At 40.4% G+C, this 12,055-nt stretch overlaps 1 long non-coding RNA gene across 1 annotated transcript; it reads right to left on the reverse strand.

Annotated features, from left to right (window-relative positions):
* Positions 1-1,738: 1,738 nt before the first annotated feature.
* On the reverse strand, positions 1,739-3,904 carry LOC121871929. The gene is made up of 4 exons (XR_006089986.1): positions 3,853-3,904; positions 3,470-3,694; positions 2,571-3,129; positions 1,739-2,222 (listed from the first exon to the last, which is right to left on the reverse strand). It is a non-coding gene; the product is annotated as an uncharacterized LOC121871929 (long non-coding RNA).
* Between the last annotated feature and the right edge of the window lie 8,151 nt (positions 3,905-12,055).

The raw sequence follows: 12,055 nt of genomic DNA on the forward strand, positions 1-12,055 counted from the left end.
AACATACAGCCATATTGGATTTGGAGAAGCAAAGCATGATGTTGTAGAAAACGGGAGTTTTGGAGCCAGAGAAAATTTCCCATTTTCTTTGATGGTTTCCCATTTTCTCCAAGTGAACAGAAAACGGGATTTTTTTCAAATTCACTATCTTATTATTAAGATAGGCTCCAGCCATCCCTTCTTTTTTTTTATAAGTTTTTTAGAGTGTTTATTGAGCAACAAAGGTGATTTTTCAACTGAAAGAAAGTAGTTATTCCAAATTAGTTTTAAGTTAGTATTTTAATGTTTTGTTTGCAAACTGACTTTAACCATATTGTCAATACTGACAATTATGTCAGTACCAACAATAGGTTTAGTCATAAAGCTCTCGACACAGATATCGTGTCTATGGACTAGTCGTGTGATAGATCGACAATGTCCGAGCTTTTGTTTGCAAACAAACATCAAAACACCAACTCACAACCAATGAGGAATAACTACTCTCTCTCAGTTGAAAAATCACCTTTGTTGCTCAATAAACACTCTAAACAACACCACATGTGTTCCCGTGTACCTGTCAGAAAAGGGAGAAACAAAAACAGCATTACAAGTCAAATTATTCAACACATTAACTAATCTCAATGATGCATTTCAACTACTTTACTTATAATCATATTATCTCAATAATGCATTTCAACATCTTTACTTTACTTTACATATAATCATATTACATCAACTAATCTCAATGATGCTTTTCAACATCTTTACTTTACTTTACATATAATCATATTACATCAACTAAACTCAATGATGCTTTACTTTACTTTACATACAATCATATTACATTAACTAATCTCAATAATGCATTTCAACATCTTTACTTTACTTTACTTAATATATAATCATTACATTAACTAATCTCAATTCTTCACACATTACCTTCATCTTCTCGTGTCGCTCCACTTCTTCTGGTGCCTAATCACTTGTCGTCATCTTCTTCTACCTTATGTGTCACTCAAAATACACATCAGGCAATAAAGAAAACACAAAATTCAACTCAAAGACATATATTCTATACACTTAGCAATATAATACAGTACAGTACATCATCTTCATAGGGACAACACCTATGCATTCACAGAACATCATCTTCTCGGCTCCATACACCCCGGTCACAAGGACAACGGCTAGAAGTTCACGCGACATCGTCACAGACACGACAGCTATACATTCACTGGACACCAGCTTCTCGGCTCCATACACCCCGGTCAATGGGACGACGGCTATACGTTCACAGGACATCATCTTCTCCCCTCACTGGTACCACGGCTATTAGGTTCACAGGACATCTTCTCGGCTCCAGTCACGACACCTATACCTTCACAGGACATCATCCTCTCGGCTCCATACACCCCGGTCACTGGAACACAGGACATCTTCTCTGCTCCAGTCACAGGGACAACAGCTATACATTCACTGTACACCATCTTCTCGGCTCCATACACCCCGGTCACTAGAACCACGGCTATTAGGTTCACATGACATCTTCTCGGCTCCAGTCACAGGGACGACGGCTAGAAGTTCACGGGACATCTTCTCGGCTCCAGTCACAGAGACGACAGCTATACATTCACTGGACACCATATTCTCGCCTCCATACACCCCGGTCACAAGGACAACGGCTAGAAGTTCACGGGACATCTTCTCGGCTCCAGTCACAGAGACGACACCTATACATTCACTGGACACCATCTTCTCGGCTCCATACACCCCAGTCAATGGGACGACGGCTATACGTTCACAGGACGCCTTCTTCTCGGCTCCAGTCAAAGGGACGACGACTATACTTTCACAGGACATCATCTTCTCGGCTCCTTACAGCGACTTCGCCCCGTCGCTTCAATCTGAAACCGACAAAACACAACAATGGAGGTCAACTCGTAATGGCCTTTTCTATCAAATGCAGTCCACCCGTCGGCTTCGTCACTCGGGAAACTCTTCGTGGTGCTCTTCTTATACTACCTACAATATACACGTCTAGGCAAACTATCATTTCCCATTGCTCAAATAATTCACCCACAAAAACACTATATCTTGGTATGGAGCAACCTCCGCGGTTATTCCCGGCTCCGTCGTCGACGTGCCTCTTCCTTTCTTCGTAACCGCCGAGATAAATGCACAATACTTGGTCGTCTCCTTCCTTACTCTTACCACGAGGAACATACCCTACACCACTCGCTCCACTGAAAAAAACAAAAACACCCATAATAAACACCATTCCAAAAAGGTTCATGCATCCACTCTCCTTCACGATCAACAACACTCTCTTAGGCATATCTACCAAAACCAAATTGCTTCCTTTTAAACCGCTACAAATACCAACTTCTTACCAACATACACATACTCTACTACAAACCATTCACCAAGGCTAGTACCAATCATTACACAGCCTCCAGTGTGTAACAACAATACTAGCCTGCTACCAACTAACTTCAATACAATTACAATACATACCCACAACAAATTCACATTTCATCTTAACCAAATTCAAACAAACGCTTCCTCTTTAACACAAACAATCGGCTCCTTACCCTTTCGCTCCCATCTCCGTCGCCGAATAACCACTGGCTCTTCCACCATCACTGCCGCTTACCATTCCAAAAACTCCAATCCGGCCTAAAAAACAAACACATCAACACATTAGTTCCCCCACAACAATTCATAAACCTTTCACGCCCTAAACCGCTCCAACGCCACTCTACACTAGTCGCAACATTTCTATTACCTGCTACATCCATTCTCCACATATACTAATCCAAAACTAACCTACAATTTACATCACTATACACGTCTTCCAACAATTACATTATACTCAATTTCTTACAACTAAATTCACTATGACCCTAAACTATCACAAACAATTCACGATGCACCACACCACACTACTTATCTTAAACAACTGCCGCCACTGCTGCTACCGCCGCCGCCCCGGCTGCTGCTGCCGCCGCTGCCGCTGCTGCTCCCGCCGCCGCCGCCGCTGCTGCTGCTTCTTCTCCTCAACACAGTCCATTGCACAGCCCCATACATGTAGTAGTCCACCCTTTCTGCAACCTGGTTACGGCACTACCCACCACCACTCCATCCTCAAACCTGAAAAACAGAAACCTTTCACACAACCTCCATAATGCACCATACTTATTTCTCCCAACTTTAAACATCAATGGGTACTGCTACCCGAAACAACTCATATATCACTTGCCTCTTATAACAAACTTTACCTACAACTTTCAAATACAATAACAACTCGCCTTCAAATAATACATTGCACAATTTCACATCACCGTATCCAGTGTCGACGCGCTCCTCTCCACAATTCGCCCATATTCCTCCACCACCAACATGAAAACAAAAAACAATACGTCAATGTTACAAATGCTCTACTCTTCAAATTATAACAAAGTATACGTACAACTTCAATAACAATACTTACACCTTTACTGCCTCTCATTTCCAACATTCAGTCGAGCGTTAATGTCCCTCTGGATTATCACACACCAATCACGTCTTCTGGACTTCAACAACTACCGCCGCTGCTGCTACTGCTTCTTCTCCTCCTCCTCCTCAACACAGTCCATTGCACAGCCCCATACATATAGTAGTCCACCCTTTCTCCAACCTGGTTACGGCACTACCCACCACCACTCCATCCTCAAACCTGAAAAACATAAACCTTTCACACAACCTCCATAATGCACCATGCTTATTTCTCCCAACTTTAAACATCACTGGGTACTGCTACCCGAAAAAACTCATATATCACTTGCCTCTTATAACAAACTTTACCTACAACTTTCAAATACAATAACAACTCACCTTCAAATAATACATTGCACAATTTCACATCACCGTATCCAGTGTCGACGCGCTCCTCTCCACAATTCGCCCATATTCCTCCACCACCAACATGAAAACAAAAAACAATACGTCAATGTTACAAATGCTCTACTCTTCAAATTATAACAAAGTATACGTACAACTTCAATAAACAATACTTACACATTTACTGCCTCTCATTTCCAAAATTCAGTCGAGCATTAATGTCCCTCTGGATTATCACACACCAATCACGTCTTCTGGACTGCAACAACTCCTGTACAAAACAATTACCACATCAATAACCACGACCAAAGTCCCTCTTCATTTTCATATCAAACACACCCCACCTTCAACCACTTAACAGTATACATTACCTTTTAGCACATGCTGCACACGGCGACTGGTTACAACACTTGGCTCCTTTCCAACATCGACTTCTCCCCCACCTCTGGATGGCGACCATACTTCCTCTTGGTTAGTCGATACAGTCAACACAACACTATATTCTACTCTAACATTTTTCGATTTCTCATTATCACACTTTTTGAGAATGGGAGGGGCCGAGGGGCATCCCCCCTCACCCCCCTTATTCCCATGCAAGGTGAAGGGCACAAGCGCCTACACCGCCCAACTAGGCAGCATGCCAACTTTGTGCTTGCCTAAAGGATCATAGCATTTTATGTCAAGGCATACAACCCTCCAGTCTTTAACATTTTGTCGGCTAGCTCCGACGACTTTTACCCAGATACGAATTCGCAACTTTCGATTTACAACTGGTACCTACTTTACTGCTAGGTCAACAGGGACACAGGGGGTCTAGGAAGTGTGTCCAACCCACTTTCCACCGGCCCGGGAATCGAACCCGAGACGTCCCGCTTGCGAGGCGAGAGCGGTACCGCTCTACCGCCGGCACCCCCACTTCGGCTGTGACCCCTTGTGAGGCGGGCGTCAGTCAGCTATGGGTACGGTTCCTCGACTAAGTAGTGCCCTTTCACAGGTTTATACACCTCACTTATGTCTCCCCGTGCCCATCTCTAGGCACTTTTGGGTGCACTAGAGAACCAAGGACCACCACCAGACCCCAACCTGAAAAAAAAAAGGTCATTCGTTATCCATTTATCAAATCTTTCTCACTACTATATAATAAACTCAACTTATCAAAACTCATTTACATTTTCTTTAATCTACAGCCGAGGCACAAAATTCAACATTTTAAACTTAACATTACCAAACTCAAGCCACAATCATTTATTTTAATGTCAACTTTTAACATTTCTATTGCTCTACGGCACAAGACCAAAAATCAATTGAAAATTTAACAACTCTTTTACAAACTTCAACGTCACTTACCCTCACTATTCCCCTAGTCTACCTCAAAAAAATACCGGCTCCTTCCACCTCCAACAACCTGAAAAAAGCATTTATTACCTAACCAATAAAACTTACACTAATTCTCAATACAAATATATTAGCCATGAACCACTTCTCAAATTACAGCTACAACTTCTCTTTAGTCAAACACAACTACACCTTCCATTTTAAATACCATATTGACGAATTCCTCACCGCAAGTGTAGACGCGCTAGCCATCACCTACAAACTTAGGCCACGTTCTCTTCTCTATTCCACAGTATAAGCCTTCCGTACACCTGCAATAAAAGGCATCAACCTTCAAAATTTACAACAAACTAGTCAAAATTAATGAAACAAAAGCACATACACAATAACAATTAAGAACACTCTAGTCTGCGTATAAAACTAACACATGAACCATAACAGACGACAACAAAATACGACCATAAACACACACAACCGAGAGTGTAGTACCATTATATAGCCTCCAGTATATAACAGCACAAACACAACACCCATTCAACAATTTCATTCACCTAAACTCCAAATTCGGGGTCTACCTCTGTGCCGGTCACGTCTCTGCAAAAATCAACCTTTCCCACGCTAGTTGGCTCCAACTTAACGCTCATGCGGCAGCCCACTGCGACTTCCTTGCGGTTGCTATTTTCTGAAAATAAACTACTACAAAACTCTCATTAATACAATTTTCTTCACTATTTAACCAAATATACCAACATATCTTAACTTCCCATGACTTTAAATAACAAGGATTATTTTATTACAAAAAAATTCTACCTTTCCTTTAATCATTTTCCTAAAAGTCATACAACCCAAAACACATCCACCAATCACAATCACCTTTACATACAGCCTAAGTATTCACAAGTAAAATTGCGAGCACGAGACCCAGGGTCAGTTAGATGCATCTTTAGCTGACTACATTCAAAACGTTCGACTTTACTTTTATCCTCTTCGCCACTGATCGGCTTGTTAGCCGCTTGGTCACGTCTCTTTTCCTTTATATTCTTCACCAAAAGGTCAGCTCGCTAGCTGCCCGGGCAATCGGTCACGCACTGTTGTCAAATACTGGGCATGCACCGGCTCCTCAATGTACCTGAACCCGCTCCAGTGTTGGTCAAGTCTTCTCTTGAAAGAGCTCACACTCGATGCCGTCACAACACTCTGGTAGATTGTTCCAACAATTTACAACCCTCACTCCGAAAAAGTTTGCCCTCACGATTTTCCGGCTTCTTCAATCTTGAGCTGTGACCCCTTGTGGGGCGAACGTCCGCCAGCTCCAAGCAAGGACACTTAACTGAGTAGTGCCCCCTGAGATGCTTATAAAGCTCAACTAGGTCCCCCCTTGCCCGTCTGTAGTATAAGCTAGGCAAGTTCAGGCGCTCCAATCTCTCAGGCGGCTAGCGAGCCGACCTTTTCGTGAAAAATATAAAGGAAAAGAGACGTGACCGATCGCCCAAGCGGCTAACAAGCCGATCAGTGGCGAAGAGGATAAAAGTAAAGTCGAACGTTTTGAATGTAGTCAGCTAAACATGCATCGACCCGACCCTGGGTCTCGTGCTTTATGCCGCTTATTTTTCATACACTCAAAGCAGGCTACCAATTGGCTCACCCATATCAATATTCTTATTCATGTCAAATCCCTATCTTTACCTCGCTAAACAAACTAAACATCAATAGTCACTTACCTGCCCTCACCCCTCGTTTACCAAAACGTCGCTGTCGGCACATTTATTTTCTTTTCCACTTCACTATATGCACAACACCTCCAATCTCCTACTATACGCATCAAAACACACACGTATGGTTTACTACTTGGCACACAAATGCTGCATCTTTTTTCTTTCTCACTCATTTTCAAGATCCACCACGATCACTATGAACAGTCCAAGCTCAAAGCACACATAAATGCTGCAGCTTTCTTTTCTTCTCACTCATTTTCAAGATTCCACCACCATCACTTAAAACTACATTGAACTTCGCATCCAAACAACTTCAGATACAGACAATATTTTAATAATGAACTTGCTACACAATCTACATGCTCATGAATTCACTTTCCATCACTCACCAACGAAATAACACGATTTCTTGCAAAAACACAACATATTCCGCCAATTTCACAAACTACACTATTAACACTTCAACTTTTTAAACCACTTAACACTTAAAGGATTTCATTTCAATTAAACTACCGTCTTCAATTTAAATATCCTCTACTCTAACAACTTGAATTAAGAACAACTTCAAAATCTCCCTAGTTAACCACAGACAGAAATCTTAAATACGTTTCACAGGCCACAAGTCAAATACTTCTTTAACTTGTATTAAAAACCACAGAAAATGTTTAAGAAAACATTTCCAATGCGGAACACTAACAGCCAAACAAACAAATGTCTAAACACTACTTTATATACTACACTTTACTTTTCTTTTCTTTTCTTCTTCACAAACTAAAGGAGTTCTAACACCAGACACAAGGATCGGATTGTAACTGATGCATCCTTGCCGGTTCGACCTTTAAATACCCCAACCTTCCCGCCGAACCGTCAAATTATTTGCTCTCTGCTCACCGAACCACCTCATTCGAATAACTTCAAATTTTCAACATTTTATTCTTCACCTTGGCGTCAAAGTACAAGGATACATTAAAAAAAACTCTGGTGTCATCTTCAACATTATTCAAACAAACTCCAACAAAGTCCATTTCATGAAATATAGCCAAAATATATGAGCTCAAAACGGCCAGATTCTTGCTTTCCGGGACCCCGAACTTCTTCTCCGGTAAACACCGTCACAACCAAACGAGGGGATTATCCACATCAACTGCTCTTGGGTATTTGCACCATAGACATAGGTCGCAGTATCGTAGTCAATAAAGTTTCCTTCCAAGATGGAAATAACAACATACCCTACAATCAGTTACTCACATCTCCATTCCTTGGTGAGAACTATCAACGGTGAATTTAATAAAGTCAAGACCCCGAGTAATGTTTTCCCATTACCGTCAAATACTTTACGTACAGTATATATTTATAACTTAATTAAAACAATGTAAAACAAAAACATCGTGGTAACATTCTATACTATGCCATCTTACGTGTACTAATCCACGTGCTACTAAATGTTATATAATAATTCCTTGACATAAATGTACTCTATATTATCAGGTACCACATTTACTCTCTAAGGTACGTGTGAGCTGAGACCTGACCCAATAAATCATTATCAAATTGTGATAGTAAATATCTCTCTAACCATTGCTATGTCAACTAGAAACTGGTCCATGTAACTGACGAGTATATTATAGTCATCCGCAGAGGACAAACAGCACGAGTACGAGTACGAAATCTTTAGTTAAGAGGTGAAAGACAATTATTAGGGGTTGAGGGAAAAGTGGTGAAACTGAAATACAGTAGGAGTAGAAAGAATCTTTCTTATTGGTGTTTTATCTTTGTTCTGCTCCCTTGGGTCGTCAGACCTTTGTATTAATATTGCTCTATTTATATAATGCTGCTTATTATTATTATTTTTATTATTGTTGGAGTTAGTGAGCCCGCCCAGGTCCTTGTGTAGCTGGGAGGGTAGTCACATTTTTTTTTTGGCTAAGATGTTAGTTCAATGTTAATTGTTAAATATTAGTTATGTTAGTCTAAAGGTACACTGTATGGAGAGGCCTGCCAGGTTCTTAATACCACTTACCACCACTGCCGGATTTATTAGACCTGTGGAGGCCCCCCTCATTATAACTACCCCAAGAGGGTGGGGTGGCGAGTGAAGCGAACCTAAACATCTGGGAGTTCCGCAATTCTAAATATCATATTATTAGCACCACAAACAACAGCATTCATTAAAAATAGACGGTTCATAGGAAAACCACCCAGTCGTGAATTTCAACGAGTAGCTAGCCTAATTTCTATCACGTGATAAACATGAATTTTAAAGATTGAAAATAAAATAAACCAAATCAATACAATATTATAATATGTGGAGGCCCCTCGGCAACTGCCCACTTTGCCCACTCTTCAATCCGGCCCTGCTCACGACTCTACTCTACTTTCTTGTAACGTGTAGGTTTTCTTCTCCATTGTTGTAACATATGTCTGTCTTTTGTTAATTCTAGTGTTTCTGCTGTATGGTCAATTTCAAGTAAAGGTTAATATTAACTCGGTGCTTTGTTGTTCATTGTTTTTCTCTCTGTGTGATCTTATTTTATTCCTCATATTAACTTCTTTACGCTATTCTATTTAAGTTTAAGACTTTTTTAATATTACAATAGTACTATTTTCATGTATATGTCTCTTAACAATGTCTCAGACTTAAAGTGAGGCCAATATTGCTGTTGTAATATATTCACAATTTCTATCCAAGATAAGTAAAGCAGTGAATACGATTTCATAATATTTTCCTTTCACGTTTTACACTACTTTCGTGTCACAATAAAGTTTAAATCGTTTACTCGTCATCAAACAACCAACCTAAGCCGGGCGTCACTTTTGACGTCAGACGCTAAATCAAAATTATTTGTTGGCGATTGGGAAGCTATTGTTTAAAATTTCACTTGACAAAAAAAAAGGTAAATTTTATTAGTCTTGATATTACCTAAACTAAACTTTTTAAATAAGTTTCGCGTTAAACCATTCCGCCAGGCTTACATTACATTAATCTTCTTTCTATTTCTAGAACACGCTCCTCAAACGACCATGAACCCTATACGACTTGACGGAGGTAGCTGCAGTGTCACCACAAGAACAATTCGGAGCGTCTACAAAAGTTGTCTTGCTTTTTACCTGTTGCTGGGAAAACTCGATCGCAACAATTCCTTTCCTACTCCAGTTCTACCGCGGTTAGTGGATCCTTCCCACAGCATTACAGTGAGTTTCCTAGTGTTAAACTACAAGAAATTTGTCTCAAAAAAAACTGCTTTCCATTATCTTTGTTATTTCTTCTACCCCATTTGTGGGTCGTGAGCTGTATTGCATTACATTCTGTGCAAGTAAAGTCAAACTTGTACATATTGAATATCCAGTATATGTAACCAATAAAGTTTTTCTATTTATGGAATAATCCAAATCCTTGCTTTTACTAAATCAAAACCCAGAGTATAATAAAATCTCGACTACGTCTGCTGTTTGAAAGTTTGCCCATAAATAGTTCTCAAATACTCTACTTAATGGTGTTAAACGCTTCGGGAAATACAGCTCTACTCCTCTTAAATTAGTATTACTTTTTCACAACATAACCCAATAGACAAATGATGACATTAATGTGTGGCTTTTTACTTTCCAATCGTTCAAAGTCCACAGTGGCCCTGTACTAAAGTACGATCATCACTGGTTTAAACTAATCTTAGTATTGTCTAATAACACCAGAAGTGGTAAAATACTAAATTCCAAACAAGACATATGAAAGTCTAACCTATAAATAAAAATATGAACTTCCATCTATGACCACTGCAATACTAAATATAGACCCAAGTCTTTCAATATTCAGTCGAAATCAAGGTAAAATTAGAGGTCTGGTCATGTAGTCTGTAGTTTGGACAATTCTAAAACGCTTCTTCAATAGGATTTCCGCCGCAATGTATATTAGAGTATTTTCATCTCAAAAGACTGCCTTTTACTTGTTCAACATGGGAAAGGCTTTGAAATTGAAAAAGCAAAGTGGGTTAAAGATGTAATAACGACGGTTGTGCATGTCAGAGATAAGAGAACCGTCAACAAGGATATTTAGAGCAAGGTATAGTTAAGTGGGAAGTACAGAAGGAGAATAAAAGCGGAGGGTGGTTTGTGAGTTAACGTGTAGCTATACCTTCTTTAACGAGTCACCCGTCCGATTTCTCAGGACGTCTGAGTCCTCCGTTTTCTTTCCATCTTAGAGTGCACCCGAGACTTCCTTGTTCCTAAAGCCCCGTCCACACGATCGAGCAGTGCCCGGCGGGCTTTGACCCTTTACCGGGCAAAGCTTGTGTATTGTACACACGGGGGTGATTGGCGTCAGTCATAGTCGGGCGCTAGTAAGTGGTCTGCAGTGGCGGATACGCTACGATCGCACGAATAATCGCCCGACAGTGAAAAGCAAAGATCATATCGTTGTGTACTATAATAATTGCTGCTATGTGCAAATGCAGAAAAAGGGGATGGTGCATAGAGTGGTTAGGTCGGAAAAAAGTATTGAAGTCATGCCACGATTTTACGTGAACGGCAAGATGGACACGAGCGAGACATGACAAAGGACTCTAACACCTTTTACAAATTTCGAGCGAAAGTGGAACCATATATAAAAAAAAACCAGGATACCAATATGAGGGAAAGTATATCTGCAGAGGCTAGTCTAGAGGCAACGCTTGTATATCTTTCAACTGGTATGCACCTACACGTCACGAGGATATCGAAACAAAGTTTGTCTCGCATAATACCTGCTATGAAGTACTCGAGGAAGATTACTTGCAGGTGAGATTTGTAATCCATAAAAATGGATTGAGTTATGATATGCATAAACAGGAAGCTATGGGACGAGAACGAAGAACACACACGAATGTCCTCGTTACATAAACAATCTCCTGTCACGCCAATATTGTACATTGCATTTGGTTATACACTGAGCGGGGAACACGTACGTATAACATTTGTAATACTTATATACCACCAGGCAGGCTGACCATGATTTCGCTCAACGACGGGCCTTTAATATAACGACACAGAATTGGAAATTGCAACAGTGGTGGTATATGTTAAGGCAACTTAGATATCTGATTATAGTTGGAACATCCATTAAGTGATGGTGAAAGCTTCAACTGTCTTTGTTGTTAGTAAAACTACACGAGTGG

This window comes from Homarus americanus, unplaced genomic scaffold (assembly GCF_018991925.1).
Source record: "Homarus americanus isolate GMGI-L3 unplaced genomic scaffold, GMGI_Hamer_2.0 scaffold56280, whole genome shotgun sequence".
In the NCBI taxonomy this organism is placed as follows: domain Eukaryota; kingdom Metazoa; phylum Arthropoda; class Malacostraca; order Decapoda; family Nephropidae; genus Homarus; species Homarus americanus.